General features: G+C 42.2%; 1 pseudogene across 1 annotated transcript; it reads left to right on the top strand.

The window, feature by feature from the left end:
* Positions 1-2,459: 2,459 nt before the first annotated feature.
* LOC147618011 (serine/threonine-protein kinase 1-like) lies at positions 2,460-15,235 on the top strand (annotated as a pseudogene). The gene is made up of 15 exons (XR_015262201.1): positions 2,460-3,703; positions 5,301-5,391; positions 5,510-5,562; positions 9,189-9,251; positions 9,362-9,406; positions 9,523-9,558; positions 10,539-10,594; positions 12,173-12,257; positions 12,425-12,581; positions 12,686-12,836; positions 12,912-13,107; positions 13,683-13,753; positions 13,999-14,241; positions 14,391-14,467; positions 14,562-15,235. The product of XR_015262201.1 is annotated as a serine/threonine-protein kinase 1-like (transcript).
* The last annotated feature ends 12,551 nt before the right edge of the window (positions 15,236-27,786 follow it).

Raw genomic sequence — 27,786 nt, forward strand, 5'->3', positions numbered from 1 at the left:
ATCATGTTTGGGTTAGGTGCAGCGCTTGATCTGGAACCTTTTATGGTCAGGGGGGGATGGCAGGCCGGCAAGGGCCAAGGTTGCATGGCCAGTGATCATTCTTCCCACCTCACGGGGAGGGCTAGGCCTCGTGGATCCTGCATGCTAGAGCAGAGCTTTGTTGGGAAAGCTCATAGTCAGAGGTTTGCTGCCAGGTGGGGAGCCTTGGAAGCAATTTTTGCTGCAGAGAGTCCATGAAAGGAACCCAATGCATGGTGGACCCTAGAGACCAGGGGTGCAGTGGATTTTCACGGATGTTCGACGGGTGGGGATGAGCCACCGCTTTGAGAATAGATTTATCGGTAGCTTGCTACGAGCTTGGGAGGAGCTCCGGCTAGCCCTCTTCTAGCGGGCACTAGAGTCCCCAGAGGAGTACGCTAGGCAGCCTATGATTTGGAGCCCAATGGTGACAATGGAGCAGGGACATATGCTTGGGGCTTGGCCACCTCTCTCTTGGGGAGTGATGGACTCTGGACCGGCCAGGAGCCCGGGAGACTGGAAGCACTTTAGATGGCTCTCCCCACAGCTTCAGGGGGAGCAGTTGGCTGGGATGCGAGGGGCACTCTAGATGTGTACAGAGATTTACATGGCTATCCCCGAGGCCTGGACTAAGATAGACGAGACCCCTGACACACCCCAATGGATGTGGGCATTCACGTGGCACGAGATTCTTATTGCAGTCGAGGGTCCTCAGAGCTCATAGGATGTATATGCTTTGAGGTGGTAGAGGGAGGCCGACTACGACAGACTACAGAGGAGACAAAGATTGTGTCTCGGTGCTATTTCCAGAGAGTGCGGATTATGGGATCCCTCGGCAAAAAGTGGGTTGTCGATCTGGATCTAGCAGCGGAGGCAGAGGATCCGGCTTGGAGTCTTTGGGCATGGGAGAGTCGTCCGCTCTCTCGATTTCAGTGGGATCCTGGGGAGTGGTTATGGCCAGACCCCTTTACAACGCTGGATAGCCCTGGGACTCCTTTCTTCCAGTACACATCACACTTGGGGAGACACATTCAGACAGCGAGGATAGGTGGCACACCTGCAGAATGCACCAGAGCACTGATGTAGACAGGGCATCTCTCGAGAGTTCCTCACTGAATTCTGGGAAAGACTCTGGGACTGCCAGAGGCCTAGGCGCATCACTCTATTCATCTGGCTCCTGGCACACATAGAGACGGCAGTCGGAGTGTGGCTGGCATATGGTGGATTCTGCCCATGCTGCGGCCGCGCACGAGAGACGCAGCGATACTGCATCTGGGATTTTCCAGCGGCTCAGCAGGTATGGGGATGAGTACTGCACTTGATGTCAAGCCTTACACAGCGGACCTTCACATGGGGGGCAGTGGCTTGCTGCATAGAGTCAGGCCCTGCCATGGGATAAGAGACAGAGGCGGACAACACAACGATTACAATACAGGGTGGCAGGATCATAGTGATTCCGATCCCCGACTGTAGCAACCACCCTTGGAGTAGGGATCGACCAGTGTTGGGAGCTGATTGGTGGTGTAGCGGCTTGGTCCATCTAGAGAGCACGCTACTCTTGTGCTTTCGAGGGCAAGAGGACTCCACCAGCAAAGGTTGTCCGTGCGTTTTGGTTGGAGCTTATCCACACTCTGCGGGGACAGTATAAGCAGCTGCAGGGCAGCTCCGACAGGATGCAACGGCATAGAGCGGCCTTTCTTCGACTCTGGAGAGATGGCCCCTTCTTCATGCAGACCAGCGGTACCATCCGTTGGCAGTACCAGCCACCTGTCTGGCTCTCCCCCCCCCCCCCCCCCCCCATTATATGAGATTGCCTAGCTAGAGAGTGGGTGTGTTGTTTAGGACATTTATTCCCGCCATTTGTATCTTGCCCTATGAGGGTAGTTTGTAGCTTGTGGGGGCGGAAACTCTTTTAACTAATAGAAGGATCTTTTCATGGGGAAAAAAAAAACTGGGAAGATTATCTTTCCATTTTAGAGTTTGCCTATAACAGTTGTGGCTATAGGATTTAGCCCATTCATGCTTATGTATGGATTGCAACCTATAGCGGTGGGGTTAGCTACAGAGTGAATCCAGCAAGTGACGGGGACTTTCTTCAAGATCATAATGAGATGATGAAAGTCGCTAAGCATAATGTTAAGTGCGCCCAAGATAGATACAACCATTATGCAGATAATGAACACAGAGTTGTCACCTTTGAAAAAGGAGACCAAGTTTTTCTCCGAGTCTCGGAGAATTCAGAAAGTTTGAAAATTGGCAAAGTGCTAAAATTGTCGCCTCAATATTGTGGGCCTTTCACAATACTTAAGCGTGTAGGTCACGTGGCCTACAAGTTAGCTCTGCCTGAACATTCTAAGGTCCACCCCGTATTTCATGTTAGTCATTTAAGCAAACGACTTGGCAAGGATGACAATGGGGTGGATACAAGTGTTCTTGTTGATCTATTTGAACCTCCGGCATTGCTGCACGAGCCCGAACGTATCTTGGATTTCCAAGAAAAGCGGACACGGCACCATCTTAGGAGACAAGGTTTCTTTAAATGGAAAGATAGATCGGAGGAAGGATCAACTTGGGAAGACATTAGTACTCTTGATAAGAGGTTTCCTACTTTTGTTTTTGAGGACGAAAACTGGGAGTAATGTTAGGCTGAGGGTCCTGTGGTAGAGCTACGATGGACGGACTTGAATTGGGGGTGTCCAGTTATGTGAATAGACCCTTCTAAAAGCTAGGGTTATAACCAACGGAGGGGTGGTTCAGTAGGCTATTCTCGTCTTGCAAGGAAGGTCATGGCTCTCTCCTGCCGCACAAGCGTGTGAGCGATTGATTTTCTTCAAGATTACTAAAATGATTGACTATATATCTACAAAATTGAGAAGATGGTTATCTCCAAATTTTCATCTCTCTTGATTGAATCTCTGCTGCTCCAATTTTCATCTCTCTTGATTGAATCTCTGCTCAAATTTTTTTTTGGAATTGGAATAACAATAAAGCTTATAATTCCAGTGTACTAAATTAGGTGATCAAGAGGTTAATTACCTGGTGCGAGAATGTGTGCTGCTTCATGTCACGCAAAAGTTGGAATGGGCACGACCAGCTACGAAAAGAGTGTTAGGCTGATTATTTGTGTGTGTGAGGACTTGGATGACCAAATGCTGACGTAACAGAGTAAAGAGACCTTTAACCAGCAGGAATGCAGTAAATGAGCATAATGGCGTCGCAGGGAGCTTCAGAGTCATCATCAAACGCAGAAATGTACAGAGGAGAAGGTGGCGTAGGTGGCGGCGGCGATGATGCCGAGTCAGGTATTTACTCTACTGTTGTTATCCATGGTGGTGGTCGTAGCGACGCCTCCTCCTCTGCTGCAGGCCACCATTGAAGCGATGGCCACATCGAGCCTGGTGATGTCTATGCCACCATGCTTCACCACAGGCGCATTGGTGATGATGATGAAGATGAAGACTATGAAGATGATGATGTCGATTCCCCCCCTCCTTTGCTTCAGAGCTTGGCCAAGCGCTTTGCGGGCACAGATGCGTTTGACGTCACCGATGATCCCTCTGATATACACCCTCATTACCCCCTCAGAGATGATGACGATTCGTCTGTTGTACTTCACAGCGCAGCGGCGCTTCTTCGAGGAGAGGACTTCTTTGCTGCTTTAAGGTACATGCAGAAGGATGTGCAGGTAATTGAATTGGTATAAACTTTGTAATTGTGATTAGTATACAACTTAAGCTTGGTTTCTAGTCACTTGAGAGCTATTTCTTTACTTTTCTCATCATCACTAAATTCGATGGTGAAGCAATTGATAACTTGAATCAAAGACTGGAGAAACTTGCTTGGTTCTTGAATCTTCAAATTGGTCTTAATCTTGTATGAAATGTCTAGCAATCATTTTTACTTGAATTTGGGCAACTAGATCTTGAAGATATTATTTAATCTCTAGAACATTAGTAGCGACGAACCGGGCGGGCTGTCTGCATAGATTTTTGTTGTCGTTAAATGGGCTACTAAAGCACACATCTTCTACTTTGTGCATATACTACACATACCAATGTATGCTTTTGTCATATGAGGGAAGGGGATGTGGTGCTATGATTGGACTTTGATTGATTTGCTTGGTTCGCGACTTGCCTTTCTGCAGAATCTACTTGTTTTTACATTATGGCTTGCTCTTCCCATGAGAAATATGCTTTGGCTCTAAAATAATGATAAGGCTCATGGCTACTTTACTCCCCTTTTCTGAGATTTGCGCATCTCTTGAATTGTTGGCATTTGTTGCTCGCCAAAGCCTGCGCCCATGCTAATTCTTTATCAACTTTGCCATTAATTCATGTTGCCTCATCTGAAGCATAGTCGTGATGAATGCGTCTTGTAAACCATGACACAGTTTCAAGATGTTCCACATTTCTTAAACATAGTTGTAATTTAAAATTACTATAAACTAAACCAAAAGGTCCTTAATTTATTAGGCTTATATCACAAGAAGTTTTGGGCATTATCCCTTTGTTAGCGGGTGTCATGTCCTAGTGTCAAGCCCTTGTTTGTGGGTTGGCCACCCTTTCAGTTAGTCACCCCATTTTTGGGCTTTTTATCATTTTTATTATTTTTAGGCAGCGTAGGTTTTATTGGCCTACTACCCTACCTGGAGGTTGGCAGCCTATAAATAGGCTGCCATAGGTCGTCATTCCCTCAGTTCATTATTGAGTCCCTTGAGCCCTCACCTACAGGTCACACCCTTGCGAGACCTCTCTCTTGTATGCATCTTCTTGAATAGTGTTCCTGATTATTTCATCTCTTTCCCTCTCTCTAGCGCCCTTGTCTTGTTCATTTCCGCTGCGCCCTCTGACACCCTTGTGGGAAAGAGGCACCCAACGTTCAACATCGTGATCTTCTGCAGAGACGAGGCTGCTCATACCTAGCTAGGTGCGGTGGGGGCAGGGGGCTGCTGCCCCCAACGCACCTAGGTATGCTACACCTCGCTTGCAGAAGCTCATGATGTTGTAATCCGCAAAGTTTGAATTATAGTAGAAAAGTTTCTAAAACTTCTTGTGTATGACTACTAGGCCTCTTACTAATACGTTTTATGGTATTTAAGTCCAAAGTTGATATTTTTTTGGGTCTCTCCCCTTGGGACCTTGTCAGTGGGAAAGTTTTGTGGTATATCTTACCAGAGACATTTCAATTTTCTAAAGCATTGTAAGGTTCAAGCATCAGACAACTGTATTCAATTCTCAGGAAAGGTATTACCATTTGTTTCATGCTTTGATCTTTTGTGATAGGGTTTGGCATACCTTCATCATATATTCAAGGTTCATAGAGACATTAAAGGCGGTAATATTCTACTTACAGAACAAGGGGAGGTGAAGCTTGGTGAGAATCCCTTGTGGCTATTGCTTGAAAATGTTATATACGTGGTTTTCATGTATGCCATAGTCTATGGAACTTTTGAAGCGTACCATGAAAGATACGATTAGATGCTTGCATGCAGGTGACTTTGGGGTTGCTGCTCAGTTGACAAGGACGCTATCGAAACGTAACACAGTATTCACACTCTTTAAATTCGATAAAAACTGTTTCTTGAATGCACTTATGTGTATTGAAATTTTGTATGCAAATTTTGCTCTCAATTTGCTGCTGCATTCACCTAGCAGATGCAGATTCTGTAGAGTAAGTTGTCTATTTGTGTAAAAACCTTAGGGCTAAGTTTTTTAAGCTTGTGTTATCTTGTGAGTGTAAGGTGTATTACTACTATGGCCCTTTCATATCTATAAGTCCATCCTATTGGGCACTGAGGATGCTACTGGGGATGTCATAGTATCTAGTCCATATACTAAGTTCATAGTTAGGTTGTGGAACTCCCATGAGTATATAACATGCACGTTCCCAAAAGGTGAATTTGAACATGATCCTGGATTTATTTAGTTATATTTATATATATGTATAAGTTGCTCGCACTAACACAAGTACATGAGTACAAATATAACCTCCTGCCTTGTATTGAAGATCATTAAAACCCAAAATATCAGTATAGCCACAGGTATGTGTCAAAAGCCAATGGCTATCTGCGTAGTCTTGTGGATGACTTTTTAATTTTGCAGCTTTCTATAAGGTGAATTTGGGCATGTTCCTAGATTCATTTAGGTATATATGCAGACTCCTCTATCCGAAGGAGGTGCTGGTTGGTAGGCGTGGTTGCTTGGGATACTTTTTTTTCCAATACCTCTCGCTCTCTAGACCTCCATTTCTTACCATTTCACTTGTTCTATGGTTCTGGAGACTAGTCTGCTGAATCATCATACTTGATCCAGCTTCAACTCTGTAAAGCAAGCTCCATGCCATCTAGGTCACCTTTGAGTAGGCTTTCCAGAATGCAATCATGGATGGACAATATGTGAAATAGTGGAGATTGAAGCATGTTGGTGCAATGGCTTGTCATGCTTGCATGAGCTACAAGGCAGCAAGGAAGCACAAGGTTTGCTTGCAGCGCAGAAGTATTATGTATGTACCGCATGGACTTGGGACATACTCACCGGTGAGGAGTATTTAAGTGCGAGTGTTGTTGCAAGCCTTTTTCTAATTTTATTTCATCAAAATGTACAAAAATTCAGCAAAGTGCCGTCGCCAAATAAAACATCTCAGCTCTTGGCTGGATCACCACCGGTTAAACAGATACAACATCTCAGCTCTTTGGCTGGATTCAAGAATAAACGTATCAAGTACATATGCTCAGCTAATGGCTGGAACCAAAATAAAAGAAGCTGATAATGGGTCTTGGCTGGATTCCAGAATAAACGGTATCAAGTACATATGCTTAGCTCATGGCTAGAACCACTGAAGAAAAAGCCAATAACGGCTGTAGGGGGGATGGAGGCAAAGAGGACCACTGCGGGCTACCTAATGAAGGCTGAAAAAGATACCACAAAAACTATGCTCTCTACGTGTGTTGCGATCTAGATGATCCCGTTTCTGGTCACATGCCCCTTCTGCAAAGCAAATGAATGAGCTCTCCTTCAAACGCTACTCGAACCTATGAGGTGGTGGAGAGCGTGCACTTGAAAATTTGCGAGCAAGTCTCCTTTAAAAACTGCCACCCCAGTAGGCTCCCTATAATAATCCATATCTCTCATTAAGGCTCACCTGTCTTTGTATTCAGACATTCAAAGATCAAGGAAAGGATTTCTCTTTTGTTTAGATTGCTCAATCAATGGATTTGTAGGATGAACTCTTGCAAAAGAGGTGCAAGAGGGGTTTGAGAGTGTGGTGACCGGTGACCCATCTCTGAGAATTTGAACGCCTTGCACGTGCACAATCACCAGAGAAACAAGGAGATGCGAAGGATCTTGCCCAAGCCTTGCACATGATCCAGCCACATGATCCGGCCATACAAAATCGTGGCATCACATACCTCGATGCATGCTCCATCATGAGCCCACAGCTGCCGATTGCCTAGTGAAGGCTCTACACAACTACCTCTTTGTGCATAACTAATGCCCCCTTCATATAGTAAAAGGCCTAGGGCACCTTTTAAAACAACTTACTCTATAAATAGAGCTTCAACCACACATCCTCGTGAACCAACTTTAGCTCATCTTTGCTTGCCTTGTAGTAGTAGGACTTCTCTATCCCACTGGCCAGGCTTGCCACCTGTCAGGTGTGCACATATATATGGACTCTATTAATAGAAAGAATCAATATCTTTTTTATTGCGTGGACAACAGCACCATTGTCGGTGCTTCTCGAGCAAAAAGGTACGGTTCTCTTGTAGGCCTTCTTTGTCATCAGTAAGGTGCATGGTTTTGCAGCCGTGTCTAAGGAGGAAGAGAAGAGGGGCAAGAAAGTGGTTGATGATGACAGTGATAGTGATGATTCATTCATGCACGAGTGGATGGTAAGGAAGATGCCCAAAGGGGATCGATGTCTGAACTATACTACGAGGTTTGTGAGCACCTCAGACGGAGGGGGCTTGGAAGCTTTGACTGGACAGGAGTCCGGTGTTACGAACAAGGGAAAACGGAAGGAGAAGACTTGCCATCGGTATGGCAAGATTGGACATTTCAGGAGGAAGCGTCCGGCTGTTGATTTTGAGCAGCAAGGGGTGTACAGGGTGGTAGACTCCAGGGCTATGGATCATTATCTTTCTTCTTCATCGAGTGTTGCGGATCTTGGTCTTGGAGTGCATGATCAGCATGTACCGGATGAGGGAGATATTGCGGTTGCTCAGAGAACAAATGGTGAGTGGCTACAAGAATGTTCGCATGTCAACTATGGGTTGATGTCACATGCGTTGGAGGATAGAGGTTTTACTCAGGTGTTTCCTTAGGATGGGGGACAGAGTACTAGAGTATGGTTGAACACCTATAGCATGATAGTGATAGGATGCTGGGTCAGGAGATGCATAGCTTTGATCCACATGTACGTTTGAACACCTATAGCATGATAGTGACAGGATGCATGGGTCGGGAGATGCATAGCTCTGAGCCACATATACGTTTGTGGTCGTATCTAGTTTTTTTTTCCATTTATCCATGATGCATAGAGACATGGATACTTGTAATTGGATTTGTCTCTTAGGCCATGGTGGCCTTCAGTAGATGTTAATATAATCTTTCTTTCTTTCTCTCTCTAAATCTGATTGGAAAATTTTAAAATCTTTTTAAGGTTCCCATGGATTTAATCTTTGGCTCACACACACACTGTCTTTCTAGGCCATCGTCCTTCTTATGTTTATTGTGTAATTTTATTAAGCATTCTTGGTGATTTGTTTTGCTCTTGCAATTTTGTGTTTTAGTCGTGTTACTTTTTACTTTTATGTTTTGGATTTGTTTGTTTGCTTGTGTGTGTGTGTGTGTGTGTGTGTGTCTTTCTCCTCTCTTCATCTTGATTGTTAAGCTCAGGCCTTATGATGGTATATATATAGAAGGCATTACATGTGCACATGGGTTTTTGTTTTGAGTTTGTGGTCTCTTTTTTTGTTCATTCAAGGAAACGTAAAGATAACATTTGTTCTCTTTGTTCTTTTGTGATCGAGGGAATTGTGGGTCTTAACTATGTGCTTGCATAAATTATTGCTCATGGAGTTTGGTGGTGTGGATGGTTTCTGACCTTCTTTATGCCGCAATTTAGAAGTTTTTTGTTTTCTGTGTTAAAAATCTTTATTTTCTTTGCAGTCAATTGGGACACCCCATTGGATGGCACCAGAAGTTATTCAAGGAACCCGGTACGATGGGAAGGTTAGGGATTGGGAGCTGTACTATTGGTTCATGCATTGCTTTTATCAGGTTAAGAAGACATCATTCACTATCTTTGTAAGAAACACAGTCTCTGCTATATTTGAATGCAGGTTGATGTGTGGTCCCTCGGAATCTCTGCAATTGAGATGGCTGAGGTCAGATATTTGCTTCTCATGTCACCTTAACGAGTCATTCCATATTACACTATAAAGTGTCTTGTTATGGGCACTACTGTGAAATGATGATTATTTTTCGGTTTTGCTTTCTGTAGGGGTTGCCTCCAAGGTACAATGTGCATCCTCTGAGGGTAGGTTTGTCATTTATTTAATTTTGCAATGTAATTTTGCTGGCATCGAAGTCATGATGCCATTTTTTTCCCGAAATTAACAAAAGTGCCCTTTTTTGATGGATCTTAATGTAAAGCATCTTATGTTGGGTCTTCATGTTGAAGGGAAGACAGTATAGGAGGAGGTGGAGAGTTTTGATAGAAATGCTTTTATTTATACACACAAATTTGAACTATCAAGAGCAACAGACAAAGCAGCCCAAATTAGAAAAGCTGGGCAATAGTAAGGGTGGAAGATACTTATCAATTTATGATTTCCAGTGGAGGATATTGTTGAAATATCTGATAAAGAGGTTGAAGTGTGCAAAGAGGAAATGGAGGATGCACAGAAAGATTAAAAGAATTGATTTGATGCAAACATTTACACTAACCTTTGTCTAATGAGCATGATGATGATACTTGAGAGTTAGGTCTTGTTGAGATGAATTCAACACCTAAGATTAGAGAGACAAATTCAAAGCATAAGGGTGGAGAGAGAATAAATATTAAGCTTGGTCAACTAATGAGAGGTTGGTTATGTGTGAGATGAGCTTTTCATGAGATGAAATCTTATCCTGGCCTTAAGGCCCAGTAGGCATCTTGTAGACAGTTTTGTTCACTACATCTCAGCCCCTTACCTTCAACATTCGACTTGGTTCTCAAATTCATATTGTTTTCCTTATCAGTTCAATATCGTGAGTCTTTGTCGCATCATTTTTTTCATCTCATCTTTGTAGCCATTGGCTACCTATGTGGCCTAAGTTTGTGTTGACAAATTAGAGGCCTCAATACTTCCATTTTCTATATGCAGCTGTTCTTGTTTATACTTGCAAGGTCGGTCATATCTTCAATCATGCACATCTAGGTTTATGCACTTAAGTGCATGCAGATAGTCTGCAGTCTAGCCACAACCTAATCCCCTAGTTTGTTACCTAATTGTTGGCTGTAAACTTTGTGTACAGATACTTTTCATAATCTTGAGGGAGCCTGCACCCATGCTGGCAAATAAGGAGAAATGGTATGCATCAGTCTTCTTGGTGTAGATGAAAACATTAAGGTCTTTCTTGCATGGTCTAAGAAATGTTAAGCTGGCATACCAACTTTTGAAGTACAAGACAAAGTTTAAACTGGCATACCAATTTTTAAAGTACAAGAGAAAGTTTTGGCAAGATCCCATTTTCCACTGGTTATCAGGCCTTGCACACCCCAACCTTTATACAAGAAGGCTACGTATTAAATCTGTCATAGTGTCAAGCTCCATGTGGAGAGTTGTGTAATGAAATCTCTATGTTTGCTTCTTGAAACCTCACTGTCAAAGGTAGGGGTGCAAGGGGATTATTGTTGACTCTTGAGTGCTTGTTGTGTTTGGTTAATAATGTATTACAACAGTTTTTGATGGGTACAAAATTTGCAGTCTCTATGCTGAATAACAGCTGTCCTAATCCAAGCTTATTAGTTTGATGTCCAGCTCATATAATGTATTAGTCTCTATGCTGAATAACAGCTGTCCTAATCCAAGCTTATTAGTTTGATGTCCAGCTCATATAATGTATTAGTCTCTATGCTGAATAACAGCTGTCCTAATCCAAGCTTATTAGTTTGATGTCCAGCTCATATAATGTATTAGTCTTTATGCTGCAATCAAAATGTACTTAAGAGTGCCCATCTAGAGTATTGCAAGTGTATTGCCAGGAGTTCTTGGCCAAATGTTTTTCATTAATTACTCTCATCCTAATTACTCTGAGGGAATGTGTATTTATGTTTCCTTATTTTTTATGAAGGTTATTTCTAGCATAATTCTTTTGTACGTCAGGACATACGACATACCCATATGGGTATGAAAGTATGTTTGAAGTATGGTATTTTCTCATCATCTGAAACATACGCGCTTCTCATAAGAAGTTTTAGACAAAATTCCCAATGTAATTCCTGCTTTACTGATTATTACGACATCACGAGCTTCTGCAGGGGAGGCACCACGTACCTAGCTAGGGGTGGGGGGACCGGCAGTCCCCTGCCCTCAAACGCACCTAGCTAGGTATGCGGTGCCTCATCTACAGAAGCTCATGATGTTGAATACTACAAGGAAAAACCAAGGGAAAGTGGCCTTTTCCCCATAAGGAAAAATGAGTTGTGCCTTATTTTCTGAGTAATTTTTTAGAGGGTGTACATAAAATTATTCTAAACACATGAGAAGTTAAGCACATTTATATTGATTGAGGGCAAGTATGTTATTTTTTTTCATACGCATTCATAGACCATATGTTGAATACATCTACATGGTGAAACATACAAGTATGAAAAAACTATGATTTATAGATAAGATTCTTCTGACTTCCTGATGGCATATATAAAGCAACGCATCATTGTACAAGATTAAATGTCTGTTGTATCCGTGATGATTGACTTATTATCAAAATAAATATTTAGAAGATGCATGTGAGCATTAGTTTCAAAATAGACAGATGTTTTACTTTCGGTGCGTCTTGAACCTAATGAACTCCATTTCCTTATCACCAATAGAAAAACTACAATTTGAATTCAGGCAAATTACTGCCTAATATTGTGCCTTTTTAATGAATCGGCTAAATTTCAGGTCATTGATTTTCCATGAGTTTGTCACAAAATGTTTAACAAAAGAAACCAGGCTGCGTCCTTCTGCAACAACAGACATGCTTAAAGTGAGTGAAAAGCTTGGGTTGATTGTTTTGGGTATAGTTTATATCACTCGTGTCTGGTTTCGTTCCAGAATAGAATCAAGAAGTAAAAGCAGATTAATATGCACATGTAAGTGGTCATGAGCTTGTGTGTGAAATTAATGGTTTTGTTGGTTATGCTTGACTTACAGCACAAATTTATAGAAAGATACAACGGCACTGCTAGCTGTATGGCCCCAAGGATTGAGAAAGCAAGGTTAATCAGGCTGGAATCTGAATCTGTACCGCATGGTATCCAGCAGGAGCCGGAAATCACTGCAAACAGGAGGCGAAATGAGCTTAAAGCAGGTATTACAGAAATACAGAAATGTGAAGAGCTTTTTGCAATCAAGAGAGTAGAAGGGTGAAAGCCTTTTTGTTGTTTTATTTACCCCATATGTTTGACTCAACAGCAATGGTCTTGGGAAAAAGGGGGAATGTTGAAAATGGGTGAGGCGCATGCGAGTACCTTTCTCGTGAAAACAGAGAAAGTTATGCCTTCAGAATCCTTCAAAAAGGGTTCGCCTTTGGAAGGAGAAGGAACAGGCGTCTCCAATGAAGAAGGTGAGAGAGCTCCCTCCTTGCTGTGCCCATGTGGTTTTTCCACGTGTTGTACCGAGGAAAGTTGTTGTGCATCAGATTCAGGTGAATTGAGCACCATGGTTGTGCATTTGGAAGATTTAAGCAGTCAAAGCGGACGAGCGAGGAGCATCGTTGAAGCTTGCCATGGATTCTTTGGATGCTAATCTTGAGAGGCAGGATTCTGTGCCTCAACAAGACGGTGATTTAAAGCTTGCCATGGATGCTAATCTTGAGAGGCAACCTCAACAAGACGGTGATTTAAAGTTTGATCTCTCACTCCTCATTTGAGTCCATATTTTTGTGTGCAAGATATGCAATGGAGTTGAGAGTGCGAGTGCGCGTGCGGGGGCGGGGGGCGGGTGGGGGTGGGGGTGGGGGTGGGGGTGGGGTGGGGCTGCGAGTGCGAGTGGGTGTGGGTGTGGGTGTGGGTGTGGGTGTGGGTGTGGGTGTTGGAGAGAGAGAGAGAGAGAGAGAGAGAGAGAGAGAGAGAACAGTGGTTTTACACACAAAAAAAGTGTGTGTGGACTGCGTGTATGAGAGCATATCTTGATATAGAGTTCTACACCCACTATCGGGCTTTGATGGTGTTAGTAGGGATGCTGTAGTATCTAGTCCATACTATGCATAATGGAGTTGATAGTTATATGGTCTTGTGGATGACTACCATGAGTATATAACATGCACGTTCCTAAAAGGTGAATTTGGCATGATCTTGGATTCATCTAGGCGTATGTTTTGCATGTCATGGTAGGTGAATTTGTCGACACTGAATTATTGGAGTTTGACTGCAGATGCATGAGCTCTTTAACGGGGCAATCCTCTCATCAGAGGCCTTGTCGCCCCCTGAATTAGTGTCGAATTTAAGCCATCCAGAACCTCGCTCTCAACCGTCATCGCTCGTTTAACTCAACAGCTCTAGCAGTGGTGAAAAATTACTATGTTTGACGGCTACCTTGATGCATGATACTCTCTTGTAGTGAGCACTTAATCTAACCCACTATTGGGCACTGATGATGTCGTAGTATCTAGTCCATACTATGCATAACGGTGTTGATAGTTATGTAGTCTTGTGGATAACTACCATGAGTATATAACATGCATGTTCCTAAAAGGTGAACATGGGCATGATACTGGATTCATCTAGGTATATATTAAATTTATATTTTTTGTGGTTGGTAGTTGCTTTCGATATATGCCTGTTCCCATTCCTTTCCTAAAAGCAACAGACATCTATCCGCTCGCTCTGATCTCAAATGGCATCTTTAGAGGAGAGGAAAAGGGAGGTGATGGAAATACAGTAGCAATGGAGGCTATTCAAGAGCTTTACAATGGTGGAGGCTTGGGAGATGCACCACAAAAACGGGGCAGAAAACCCCAAGCGAGTGAGGTATGTGAAGTACATCAACGTTTACTGGAGCGTATCACGTCATTGCTTATAATATCTTGCTAATATGTTAAGTACATCAACGTTTATTGGAGCGTATCACATCATTGCTTATGATATCTTGGTGTATTGCACATGATTCCTCACTCTAGCTGCCGCTTCCTACGAGTGTCCACAAACGCTTATCAACGAGTACAACGTTAGCTCGAGCCTTGGCGTACCATAAACTGTAAGTTGATGAAGTGCTAGGAATGTGTGAATATGATGCCCTTGTCTTTTCAGATTGTGGGTTGATGGATGGATGTGTGGTAATTCCGTTACAGTTGTTATGAGGAAATGCCTTTGCAAGGTTGGCAAGCAGGAGACGAAGCGCAAAAGATTCACAGATACATTGAGAACGATCCTCCGTCTTTGAACATCAGAGGAGAGCTGATATCAGAAATTATATACGTATGATCAAATTGGCCCGGCTGCGGGGGTAGGGAGCTCACTAGGAAGTGGTTGCTCTATGAAAAGAGCTGATGCTCAAGTAGCAATTTTACATTTATCATCAAATGCTAGACCTTAATCGAGCACGGTAGATCTTAATCGAGCGTGCCTACACAATTGGAGCAGTTGCATTGAGATTGACTAGCCTTGATTTTGAATGAAGATATTTTTGAGTGAAATGCAAGTTATTAGCAACGTTGAATGAGCAAGAAGGTGCATGCACCTGTACGTGTGTGTGCATGTATTTGTGCACATATAGAGGGAGATGGGAGATACAGAAAAAGTGAACGTGTGCATGTGCAGATGCACATGCATGACATACATACAGAAGCACTCTCTGTTGCAATGTTGGCCTCGTCAGGAGAACGCATTATCTCTCTCTCTCTCTCTCTCTCTCTCTCTCACTCACACACACACACACACACACACACACATCGAATTTACATAGCTCAGTTGACATTTTGTAATTTGTTGCTATGAAGAACTTGATTAATAACGTGCAAGTTGGGTAGAGAATCTGTAATTTCAATATGATCCATGTGTAAGGTGGGACTATGACATGAAATGGTATTTTTACTTCTATTTACCATCACAAATGCTAGTCATAAATAGAGGTGCAAGGAATAGTTCTCTCTTCTTAAATGAGGAAGGGCGACTTAGGCTTTCCAAACATTCCTATCGATCATACACGGAAACGGTGCAAATGTAATCACATCCTTTTCAATCACCAACTACTTTTAAATTGTTATGTGAGTTCAAAGCTTGGCACCTTGAGTATGTGAGTGCCCTTTATTGGAACTTTAATCAAATACCTGTTTGAATGTAAAAAATTGTATGCATGAGAACAAAAGTCTTGTATGTAATTCTTATCCATCAAATCTTTTTACAACAAACATAACTAGAAGGGCTTTTTGAATAAAATCTCTTTTTTTTATATACATTAGAAGATTATTTAATTTATTCTCTGATAGTCATTTATGTAAAGATGGTGGGTGTAATGGTTAGGTATTGAAATTCATAGGTAGAGATCTAGGGTCGACTCATAACAATGGTGTCAAGGCTTCACCAATATGTACAATATCACAAGAGAAACTTATAAAAGAGGCTGTAAAAAGTTGATATTGAAAAAGTGGGGGGAATTGTTGGAATTAGGGTTGCAGGAAAGCACACAAAGCTTGGAGAAGAAGAAGCAAGAATGCACACAACACAAAGTGTATTAGATTGTGTCAATGTACAAAAGATAAGTTAGCCCTAGAAGGATGGGCGTATATACAAGCCGGGGGAAAAAACCTCCTAAAGAGGGAAAAAGTGCCCCGGCGGTCCTCCTATATATATATGGCAACAAATCCCCCCTGGGAGTGATGGTGTGAACGAGAGCTGGCACTCATGTATAGGGGAGTGCCATGCCCGAAGTAGATCAGTCCACAAAGGGGAGCAAGCCCAAAGCTTTGTGGAAAGCTTCGAACTTCTCACGAGGAAGCGCCTTTGTGAAAAGATCGGCGATGTTGTCCTGTGTTGGCACATAGGCCAAGCTGATCTCTCCTGCTGAGAGTCTCTCCCTGACATAGTGATAATGCACCTCAATGTGCTTTGTGCGAGCATGAAAAACTGGGTTTCTCGCAACTGCCAATGCACTCTGACTGTCAGTGAAGATAGAGGTGGCAGACTCCTGTCCAACACCCAAGTCAGCCATAAGCCGTCTGAGCCACACACACTCAACCGTAGCTGTGAAAGCTGCCCTGTACTCAGCTTCACAACTAGAAGTGGCCACCGTAGGTTGCTTCTTGCTCAACCAAGATATGCATGAGCTACCGAGCATGAAACAAAAACCACTTGTGGACACTCTTGTGTCATAGCAACCAGCCCAATCTGAGTCCGAAAAAGCATGTAAATCTGGCGGCAACGATCCCCCCTTGGGATAAAACAACCCAAGATGTATGGTGCCACTCAAGTAGCGAAAGATGCGTTTAACTGCCTTCCAATGCTGAGACCCTAGGCTATGCATAAACCTGCTCACCTGTGAGACTGCAAATTGAATGTCCGGCCTCGTAATGCATACATAAATGAGGCAACCAACAGCTGTCTGATAGAGTGTGACATCAAAGTGATCTCCAGCATCATGAAGACTCAACTTCAAACCTGTCTCCATTGGAGTAGCAATAGGCTTGCAGTCTTCAAGGCCAAATCTCTTCAACAATGTCTCAATATACTTTGTCTGACACAAAGTAATACCTCCATCACACTGCTTAAATTGTATCCCCAAATAATGATGCAAATGCCCCAAATCTGACATCTCAAAAGAGGCATTCAAATCAGCCTTAAAATCAGCAATATGACTCTCATTTGGTCCTGTGAGCAGCATGTCATCGACATAGAGAGCAATGATTAGATGTACACCATCCACACGTTTAACATACAAAGTGCTTTCTGTTGGACTATTCTGAAACCCATGTGCAGTCAAATATGCATGTATCTTTTCATACCAAGCTCGTGGAGCTTGCTTTAAACCATATGAAGCCTTTTTCAACCTGCACACTTTGTTTTCCTGCCCTCTTTAAACAAAACCACGAGGCTGCGATACATACACTTCCTCATGCAAATCTCCATTCAAGAACGCAGTTTTTATGTCCAACTGATGTACATTCCAACCATTATGAGCTGCCAATGCACAAATGCTATGAATGGTAGTCATACGACAAGTGGGAGCAAAGGTCTCATCAAAATCAATGCCCTTTTCTTGAGCATAACCCTTTGCAACAAGTCTAGCTTTATAGCGATCAACACTGCCATCTGGCTTTCGTTTCAACTTAAAAACCCACTTACATCCAATGGCCTTTTTACCAATAGGCAAATCACACAAAGACCATGTACCATTCTTCATTATAGCATCATGTTCACTTTGCATTGCAGCCAACCAATTTTCTGAATTTTGTGCCTCATGAAATGAAAGAGGTTCTTCCTCTTCACACATACTAGACACAGCCAAAGCATAACAATCTGATGCATAAGAGGCATGCTGAAAACCTGAACGAGTACGACTAGTCATAGGTGCATCAATCTTACTATCACACAAGGTTTGCACCAGCCATTTAGGCATACCTCTAGCCTGCTCATTTTCAGCCCTAGCCTCATGAATTACATCCTGTAAATCTGCATCAGAAATAGGCTGATCTATGATGTCGTTTGAAATCTGCGTAGGCTGAATATTTACCTCATTAGGACTTACATTTGAATTCCCACCTGTAAAGAGAGGCAACAACGTATCAAATACATCCCGTGAGCTCACACCTGTCTCTTTGGTACATGATAACAAGGGCTGCACAGCATCTTCCACAAAAACAACATCTCGACTAATCAAGATACGCTTTGACTGCGGATGATACAATCTGTAATCCTTGCTCTCAGCACTGTAACCAACAAAAATGCATTTGATAGCCTTATCATCCAATTTTCTGCGTTGTTGCATAGGCACTAAAGCATAGGCCAAGCAACCAAAGACACGCAAGTGACCAATAGAAGGCTTCCTGCCATGCCAAGCTTCGTATGGAGTAATAGACTGCAAGGCCTTAGTGGGACACCTGTTGAGTACATATGCAGCACACATGACAGCCTCAAGCCAAAACGCATGGCAAAGCTTGGCTCTTGACCATACATCGTGCCATCTCCATAAGTGACCTGTTCTTCCTCTCAGCAACACCATTTTGCTGAGGGGTATACGACACTATACATTGGTGTTTTATCCCACGACTAGCCAGAAATGCATTAAACTCTTTAGACATGTACTCCTCCCCTCGATCAGTACGGAGGGTGCCCACACTACAATTGGATACATATTCAACCATAAGAAAAAATTGTTTGAAGCACAAAAACACTTCGGACTTTGCCTTCAGTGGATATACCCATGCATGCCTTGAGTAATCATCAATGAAAGTCACGAAGTACAAGTGTTTACCAAATGACGGAGTTTGCATAGGCCCACATACATCACTATGTACAAGTTGCAATTTGCGAGTGGCCTGCACAGAACCATCCTTTGGAAACGCAGAACGCTGCATTTTGCCCAAAATACAGCCTTGTTTCAATGGTGCCTCAAGAGGGGGCAATGAAGCAACCATATCAAATTTCTGCAAACGCAGCAAACTAGCAAAGTTCAGATGACCAAAACGAGCATGCCATAGTTTTGCATCTGAAACTGCCTTTTCATCAAAAACTGCATTTGCTGAATCTTCCACACACTTGTCATAAGAATTGAGCCTATACAGCCCACGAAACAAGGTGCCAGATACAATAATCGTATCACCAGAAGTCAAATCATGAATAGTACATCTGTCATCCACAAATTTGACTACAAGTCCAAGTCTAGCAAGCGCAGAGACAGACAATAGATTCTTCTTTATCCCTGGCACATACAAAGCATCTGAAAGTGTGAAAGCGCTGCCATTTGCAGCAGTAAGCTTAATTTTACCAATGCCTCTCACTGGGTAAGAAGCATTATTGGCACATGTGACAGTATTCCCATTAGGGACAGCCTCAAGAGAAGTGAACATATCACGATGTGAGGTAATGTGCTTTGTAGCACCACTGTCAAAATACCATACATGAGAGTCAACAGAAACTGCCAAACATGCATCATGTACAGATGGGTCATACTGGCAATACACGCTAAACGCCCATTCTGTATCCTGCACAACATTTGCAGAATCTGCATTTGTAGAAGCATCCGCTATTGTGGCTGCATTTGACTCTTTCTTCTTTGCCTCTTTAGCCTTTAGCTTAGGGCAATTCTTAATGACATAATCATTTGCCTTACAATAGTTACACCTGGTCTTTTTCTTGCCTTTATCAAGAGCCTTCTAAGACTTATTGTTACTACCTGTGGAAGGAGAAGAAGTTGCAGACCTACTAATAGGAGAAGAAACAGTGGAAGGGGCTGCCTTACCACTTCTTCTTTGCTGCTGGGCAGCAATAAATGCTTGATCAACTGCACGTTGCCTGGCCCTGTTTTGCCTGGACTGCGCTTCTTGCAAGAGCTTGTTGACTAAAGTATCATACTTGACAGCATCAGGTCTGTCCTCATTAAGAAGTCTCCACGTGGAAGCAAAAGTCTGATATGTCTCAGGTAAAGCATCAAGAACAGTCTGCACAAGAGAGTGATCAGGAATAATCTCACCTGCAGAAATCAACTGTTCTTTGAGATCTTTAATCTCAGCAAGAAAAACATTCATGTCATCATCTTCTTGCATAATCTTCAATTCTAGCTCTTTACGCAGGTAAGCGATTTTTGCCTCGTTACGACCTGCATACAAACCAGCTAGAATATCCCAAGCCTGTTTTGCTGTTTTAGCTGAACGAATATGTGGGGTGATGTTACGTTTGACAGAAAGTGCAATCAAGGCATGAGCTTGCGCATCTTTACCATCCCAAAACGAGCTTGTTCAGCAGTGGGTAAAACAATAGCAACAGTAGAGCTACTAGAACCTGCAACATCCTCAACATAGATCCTACATCCACAGAACCTGGACGTACATCCGTACCCTGCACAATGTTCCACACTCCTTTTGCAACCAAAACATGCTGCATCATGTATGCCCAAAGTGGGTAGTTGCTGTCTCCATCCAGTTTGTCTTCAGTAGACAACATGCGAAATACATCATTGCTGTTATCAGCCATGGCCACTGATTGAAACTGATGCAAAAGCTACCTGTAATGAAGCAAAGACTGAACAGAAGACAACTTGTGCTATGTAGCACGGTCCACAATAGAACACGTATGCCTGTTTTGTAGAAAACTGCACTGTCGAAATTTCTGCAGAAAATGACGAGAAAACACCTGTGCAGAACTTGAAATGCAAAAACAGAGCCCGAAACGACCTCAGATGCAAATTCTGAGAACGCTTAGCCTTACGAGCTAATTTGCAGAGTATAGGGACTTGCAAGCGCTCGTGAAAACTCACCTCAATCGGAGAACGTGAGTCGGAAGGTGCTGGCGGCGTAGCCCTGGGAGCCAATGCCTGCTCTGATACCAATTGTTGGAATTAGGGTTGCAGGAAAGCGCACAAAGCTTGGAGAAGAAGAAGCAAGAATGCACACAACACAAAGTGTATTAGATTGTGTCAATGTACAAAAGATAAGTTAGCCCTAGAAGGATGGGCGTATATACAAGCCGGGGGAAAAAACCTCCTAAAGAGGGAAAAAGTGCCCCGGCGGTCCTAAGTGTGTTCACACACATCACTGCCTATATATATATGGCAACAGGAATATAGTTGTAGATGTTTCAGTGCACTTGCAATTGGGGCTTCCAAGGAGTTTAGTTGTAGAGGTGAAGACTCAGCTATAATTTGCATCGAAAGTGAGGGGAACTTGTACAAATTAAACATAATTATGGAGGTGAGGATTGAGTTATAATTTAAATTGGAAATGGGAAGGACTTCCAAAGAAGCCATATGGAGCACAGTTGTGGAAGGAGCAATATGTAGTTGTGGAGGTAAGGATTGAGTTAAAATGTGCATTGAAACTATTAATGAGAGGGACTTTTAAAGAGGCAATGTGGAAGGAGCAATATAGAGCATAGATGTGGAGGTAAGGATTGAGTTAAAATGTGCATTGAAAATAGAGAGAGAGAGAGAGACTTCTAAAGGAGCAATGCGGAGCATAAATGTGGAGGTGAAGAATGAGTTATAATTTGCACTAAAAATTGGGAGGCACTTGCAAGGAGCAACCTGTGACATAGTTGTGAAGGAGGGTAGGGGTAGAAAGCCCCCTTGCAGAGATCAAGACCTCACACATGCATCCCAATGTCATGCCTTGAACCAACTCCTTGATCCCATCACAACATGCTTTTGAAGGCTTGGCTTCCACACTCCCAGATGTCACACAAGGCAAGGCTAGGCTCAATGCCTCGTCCTCATCCTTGCAATTTGAAGCACCTCTACTCAAGCTTATCATGTTCCGCCAACAAATCATTACCATTAGTACCACCTACACAATCACACACAATCACACACAATCAAGATTGTTATCAGCCTTAAAAGAGAACTATGATTTTAATTTATACTTGATTTTGTAACTTTAATTTTACTTGATTTTGCCTTCAAACCAAAGTTATCAATCTCAACAACAATTGATACTTTTACATATCTTAGCCTCAACCAACAATAGCTATCAATAGCTTAAGCATTTCAAATGCAAAAGACAATTGCATCAAGAAAACTGATTTAAATTCCACATCATTTTGAAGAAAGTAATGCAATGAAACCTCATCCCTAAATTTGTGGCTATTGGCAAGATTTGTGCACCTTCCCATGAGATTGAATATTCAAGTACCATAGGTATGGGCAAGGACATTTACAATCCCACAATGTTATTTAGAATGTGTGTGTATTAGTCTACCTACGATCCATGGTGTTATTCACAACCTATAGAAGGCCTAAAATTGTTCTTCATCCTTCAACTTCTAGGAAAATTTACTACTTGGTTTGCTATCATTAAGAGTGAAAGTGAAATGTTAAATAATCTCTCTCTTTTCCCAAAAAAGGCTAATCTTTATTTATTTTTTTCATTCCAAAAGATAGGCCTCATGTATTTAAAGAATTAGTCTCATATAGATATGTGCCTTGATGAATGAGGCAATGCAAGGATTGCGACAACATCATAAGATTTTGTAGGAGAGGCACCCCATACGAACTGGGTGCGATTGCCACCCACAAGGGAAATGCCCAAAACTCAAGCGCCCCTGCAAGCTAGCACAAGAAGTTTTGGACATATTTCGTTGTGGGAAAGAGTTCTATTTCCATTATAGTGTTCAACATCATGAGCCTCTTGACTAGGTTTGGGGTGGAGAAGCTCATGATGTTGTCATAATCCACAAAGTGTGAATTACGGTGGGAAATTGTCTAAAACTTCTTGTGCAACAAGACCTAGCACACGAAGTTTTGGGCAATTTCTCATGGGAAAGAGGCTCCATGTTTCCCTAGAGTGCTCAACATCATGAGGTTATGTAGACAAGGCTGCGCATAGCTAGGTAGGTGTGGCGGCTAGGTATGCTAAACCTTGATGTTGTCCTAATCCAAAAATTTGGAATTATATTAGGAAGATGTCTAAAACTTCTAGTATGTATGTTACTATGCTTAGGGGAGCTTTCACCTCCACATCATTTAGTAAACTAAGCCGTCACTTCCACATAATTTAGCAATCAATCAATGACTCAAATAAATTGACAAGGGGCCATTGTCCTAGTGGCCGCGGCTAGACACCCGGATGATCTTGTCACCGTGTAACCTTATGTCCCTCCTAATGCCAAACTTAAAAAGAAAAGGGAATTTAAGAAAGAAAAAGCGGTGACACCTTTAGTAGTGGTAACTGCGCGGGGATTGAACATGCAATTGGGAAATGAAGGATTACCGACTAAAAAAACGAAAGAAAGAAAGAGAAAGAAAGCTTTTCATTAAGATGTTGAAGAAAGACTCGCTTTATACCTTGATATAGAAGGAAGCTGAAACAAAAAAAAACAGGGAATTAAAGGAAGAAAAAGCATTTCTTTTCATTTAGATTGAAAAAATACCTTGATATATGAGTGGGAGTGATTCATGGTGGTAATATAAAGCTTTGTAATTGCTCAAGAGCTTTTGACAAAAGCTAGGTGATATAAAGATTAATCAAGAGAGAGACAAGATGAAATATGCAGAGCGTACAACATGCAAAAGAAACCCTGCATCCTCTTTACCCCAATAATTCCAACTAGAACTGAAACAAGATGAGTTCTTCAGACCCCTAATCAAGGAACTCCAAGAAGGAAGGGTTAAGAAACAATTAGCCGGATACACACTAGAAGAGGGTCAGTTATTCTACCTTAAGCGAAGATGCGTACCCGTTCCATTATGGGGGAAGATTCTTCGAGAAGCTCACGAAGGACCCTTAGCAGCGCACCCAGGATATCACAAAACATACGCCAACTTAAAGAAAATCTTTTATTGGCCCAAGATGAAGAAAGAAGCTCTAGAATTCACTAAGCAGTGTTTGGTTTGTCAAAAGGTGACGGCAAGAAAGGGTAAAGCTACCAGGTTTACTCCATCCCTTAGATATTCCCAAAATGAAATGGGAGTGCATTAGTATGGATTTCGTAGCCGGTCTACCCAGTGTCGTTAGTGGCTACGATTCAATCTTTGTGGTGGTCGACAAATTGACCAAAGTAGCCCATCTGATACCGGTAAAGAAGACCTATACAGTGTCAGACATAGCTCGGATATTTGTCAAAATAAATCGTCAGGTTACACGGATTCCCCCGAAGAATCATAAGGGATCGAGATGCAAAGTTCACATCTAAGTTCTGGATTGCTTTATTTGAAATAGTGGGGACTGAACTCAACATGAGTACAGCCTATCATCCTGAATCAGACGGACAGACAGAAAGAGTCAACCAAGTGGTGGAAGACATGCTGAGAGCATACTGTAACCAACAACCAAGACTATGGATCAAATATCTACCGTTAGTGGAATTCGCCTACAACTCATCTCATCATAAGAGTTTAGGGATGTCCCCATTCAAGGTGCTTTATGGGCAGGATTGTCTAACCCTGCTTAAGATGTCAAATCCATTGATTCAAGTACCAGCTACACAAGAAATGTTACAAGAAATGGATCAACAACTCTTCTAAGGGTCAAACCAAAGAGAAGTTCAATTAGCCTGGGAAAGTATCACGAGTTAGCTTTCAGGTACTGTGGGCCTTATGAAATAACCAAGAAAGTAGGGCTCCAAGCCTACGAGCTAAAGCTACCTCCTCACTTGAGAGTGCACAATGTGTTTCACGTCAGTCTTTTGAAGAAGTATGTGTCGAGTCTGCTTCATGTACTTACAGATGATCAGGTTACTCTTCTGTCTCACAATGAGATGCTCTTGGAACCAAGGAGTATTTTGGAAATCTAGGATAAGCAATTGAGGAGTCGGATACTTAGGAAAGTGCTGGTACAATGGAAAGGGTATTCGGCAGAAGATGCTTCATGGGAAGACTGGGATCAACTCCAAGCTCAATTCCCAAATTTTGCGAGTTGAGGGAAACTCTTTCTTTTTGTTGGGGAGTTTGTAAGGGGGCTCCCCTACAATCATCTTTTGTCTCCCGTATGAACCCCTCATCCTCGACTATGTTCCCTAAGCTCAAGCTATGTAACAACTATAGGCTTGTTATGCTAAGTGTGTACGGAAAGTGAATTGTTTTCTTTTGGGTAATAAAATTGTTTCCGTCTCAAAAAATTCTCCCGACTCGTATAAAAAAGAGTTTTATCTTGCGTAAGTGAGAATGGTCCTTGTAGGACTAGGTGGATAATTGATGTCAAAAATTAGTTAGTCTAACTAAAGGGTACTTGGAGCATGTGCTTAATAAAAATTTTGGAAATCTCTCATTATAAGGACATCTTGCTTCATATCTTGTGTAAGGAAAAAAAGGACTCTCTTGAAGACAATTAATATGCTTAGGAACTTGAGAAAAATCTACGTGCACCTTTCTCTTAAAGCTTCATCTTGCTAAGCTATAAATGGACTATTGCTTGGGCTCTTGAAAGGGGATTTTTTTGGGGTTTCACACTTGAGGACCTCTCTCTTTATATGTGAGTAGGATATTCTCTCTCTCTCTCTCTCTCTCTCTCTCTCTCTCTCTCTCTCTCTCTCTCTCTCTCTCTCTCTCTCTCTCTCTCTCTAGCATTAATCAAAAAGGTCATCCCTTTTGGGAGGGACTGATTGTTGCAAATGAAACCTCTCTCTCTCTCTTGCGCGAACCTGCGAGCTCTTCCCCTCCTCTGTGTGTGCGCGTGATGGTAGGTTGAGGAAGTACATTAATTGGTGATCTTACCTGCCATTGTTGGAGCCCTTGGGGGCTTGCCTTGCCATCATCTTCCACGCATCTCTCCCTTTAAAGGGTATCTCTTTCTCTCACACTCTTGTGTTGTTTATGAAAGAGAGCTTGATCTCTTGTGTTGTTCTTGTTGAAAGAAGGCTTGATCTCTTGTGTTGTTCTTGAAAGAAAGCTTGTGTTGTTATTAAAGAAATCTTGTGTTGTTCTTGAAAAAAGGCTTGATCTCTTGTGTTGTTCTTGAAAGAAGGCTTGATTTATTATGTTGCTCTCGAAGAAAGCTTGTGTTGTTCTTGAAAGAAAGCTTGTTCTCTTGTGATTGTTCTTGAGATGGAAGCTTGTTTGAGTGCCATTCTTGTGGAAAGGAAGTTTTATGTGGTAAAAACAAGAGGGAAGTCGGGATATCTTATTGTGAATAAGGAAGCTTTGTGGGTAGGCCCTTATGTTATTATTAAGAGGTAAACTTGCTTGAGGATCGTATTGTTCTTGAAGGAAAAACTTGCTTGAGTATTGGTATGTTTTTGGGTTGATTCTTGAGAGGAAGACTTTGCTTGAATAACCTATTGTGATGTTCTTGAGAGAAAGGGTTTGCCTTGTTATACTCTTGTGACCCTTTCATTAATGAAAGGGGAGCTTGCTTGATGATGGTATTGGGAGTAAGGCTTTGAATGTTGTATTGGAAGCATGTAACATAAGTAGGTAGGTTGCTTGAAGCTTGGTTTTGCTTTAGGTATGGACTTGTGTTGAATCAATCTCTCCTTTCCCGTTGTTTGTAAGTTATCTTTTAGGGTTATATTAGGGGAGATCCTCCTTGTCTTGCCTGAGGCTAGGTGTGGTGGTTATCTAGGGGAAATCCTCCTTCTTGATGAAGGTCTTCGGAATGGGTAAGGCTTGAGGTTGTAGGACGCAAAGTCCACGTCCTTGCTTGTCATTGTTAGATGGTAGGGAACGGTGGGTGGAGAACAAAAATCTTCCTCGCGCTTGTCTTTGTATGATAAAGCAAAAGTAAGTGTGGGGCACGGTGATGAAAAAGAAAAACTTTTTGGGGAAGCTAAAAAAAAAATGTGTTTCATTGTTGTTCTATTTCGTGGGACATGTGTTAGGTATTCGGGGGTGAACCTCCCCTCTTGAAAGGTACTTTAAAGGTATGTGGAAAAGAATGGTAGAGAGGAATGCATGGATATCCTTCGTGTTTGTCTATTGGGGTGATCAAAGGAACGTATGTGGGTGATCAAAGGAACGTATGTGGGTGAATTAAGGAAGATCTTCTTCTTGATGGGAGACTTATGGACACACAAAACCCTCTTCACTTATGCTTGGGAGTAGAGTATGTGACTCTGATTACTCGGACTCGAATAGCATTTTGAAGGGGAAATGCCCTTTTCAGGATGCTTCGTGAGCTAGGATCTACTTGGAATTGGTTAGCGTTTCGAAGGGGAAAAATCCTGTTGGGGATGCTTTGTAAGTAGTGCGCTATATGGTGCACGTACGCTTCGTGAGATGCGTGCTAAACTAGTGTATATTGCTTTGTGAGGAGTTATAGTGTGCATATGCTTCCTGAGATGCATGCTAAACTAGTGTATATGCTTCGTGGGATGCATGTTAAACTAGTGTATATGCTTCATGAGATGCATGCTAAATTAGTGTGTATGCTTCGTGAGGAGCGCTAAATGGTGTGCGTATGCTTCATGAGATGCATGCTAAACTAAAGTGTATGCTTTGAAAGAAGTAAGCTACATGATTTGTGTATGCTTCGTGAGAATCACACTTGTAAATTAAAGAGCTCCTCTCTCTCGGCGATCATAAATCTCTTCTCTAAAGGAAAACCATTCTTCTCAAAGAAAAATATCGTTGAATTCAAGTTAAAAGACCATCAAGGTATAGGTAGTTTCTTGAAAGTGCTTTGGTCTATAGTTTTGTCTTGTTTAAGGGGACAAAAATGTTTGATAACATATGGTAAGTAAAGAAAAAGGATCGCAAAAGAAGTTTTAAATTAAATTGATATTTTAGAGTCATATGCTTATGGTTTTGGTTGTCGATTTATTGCTTTAATTGAGGGATGGTTAATTCCCCTCCTGTTATCGTTTTATGCAAGCATAATTTTGGTTTCCAGGCTCCTAAAACAAAGGAGACTAGTGAAATTTTTACCGAATTTTTATGGCAAGAAATACGAAAAACATGTTTGCCACCACGAAGGGAAAATACCTTTGAATGTGGGC

The sequence above is a fragment of the Cibotium barometz genome, chromosome 36 (genome assembly GCF_041138505.1).
Source record: "Cibotium barometz isolate CiBa-2024 chromosome 36, ASM4113850v1, whole genome shotgun sequence".
Lineage (NCBI taxonomy): Eukaryota > Viridiplantae > Streptophyta > Polypodiopsida > Cyatheales > Cibotiaceae > Cibotium > Cibotium barometz.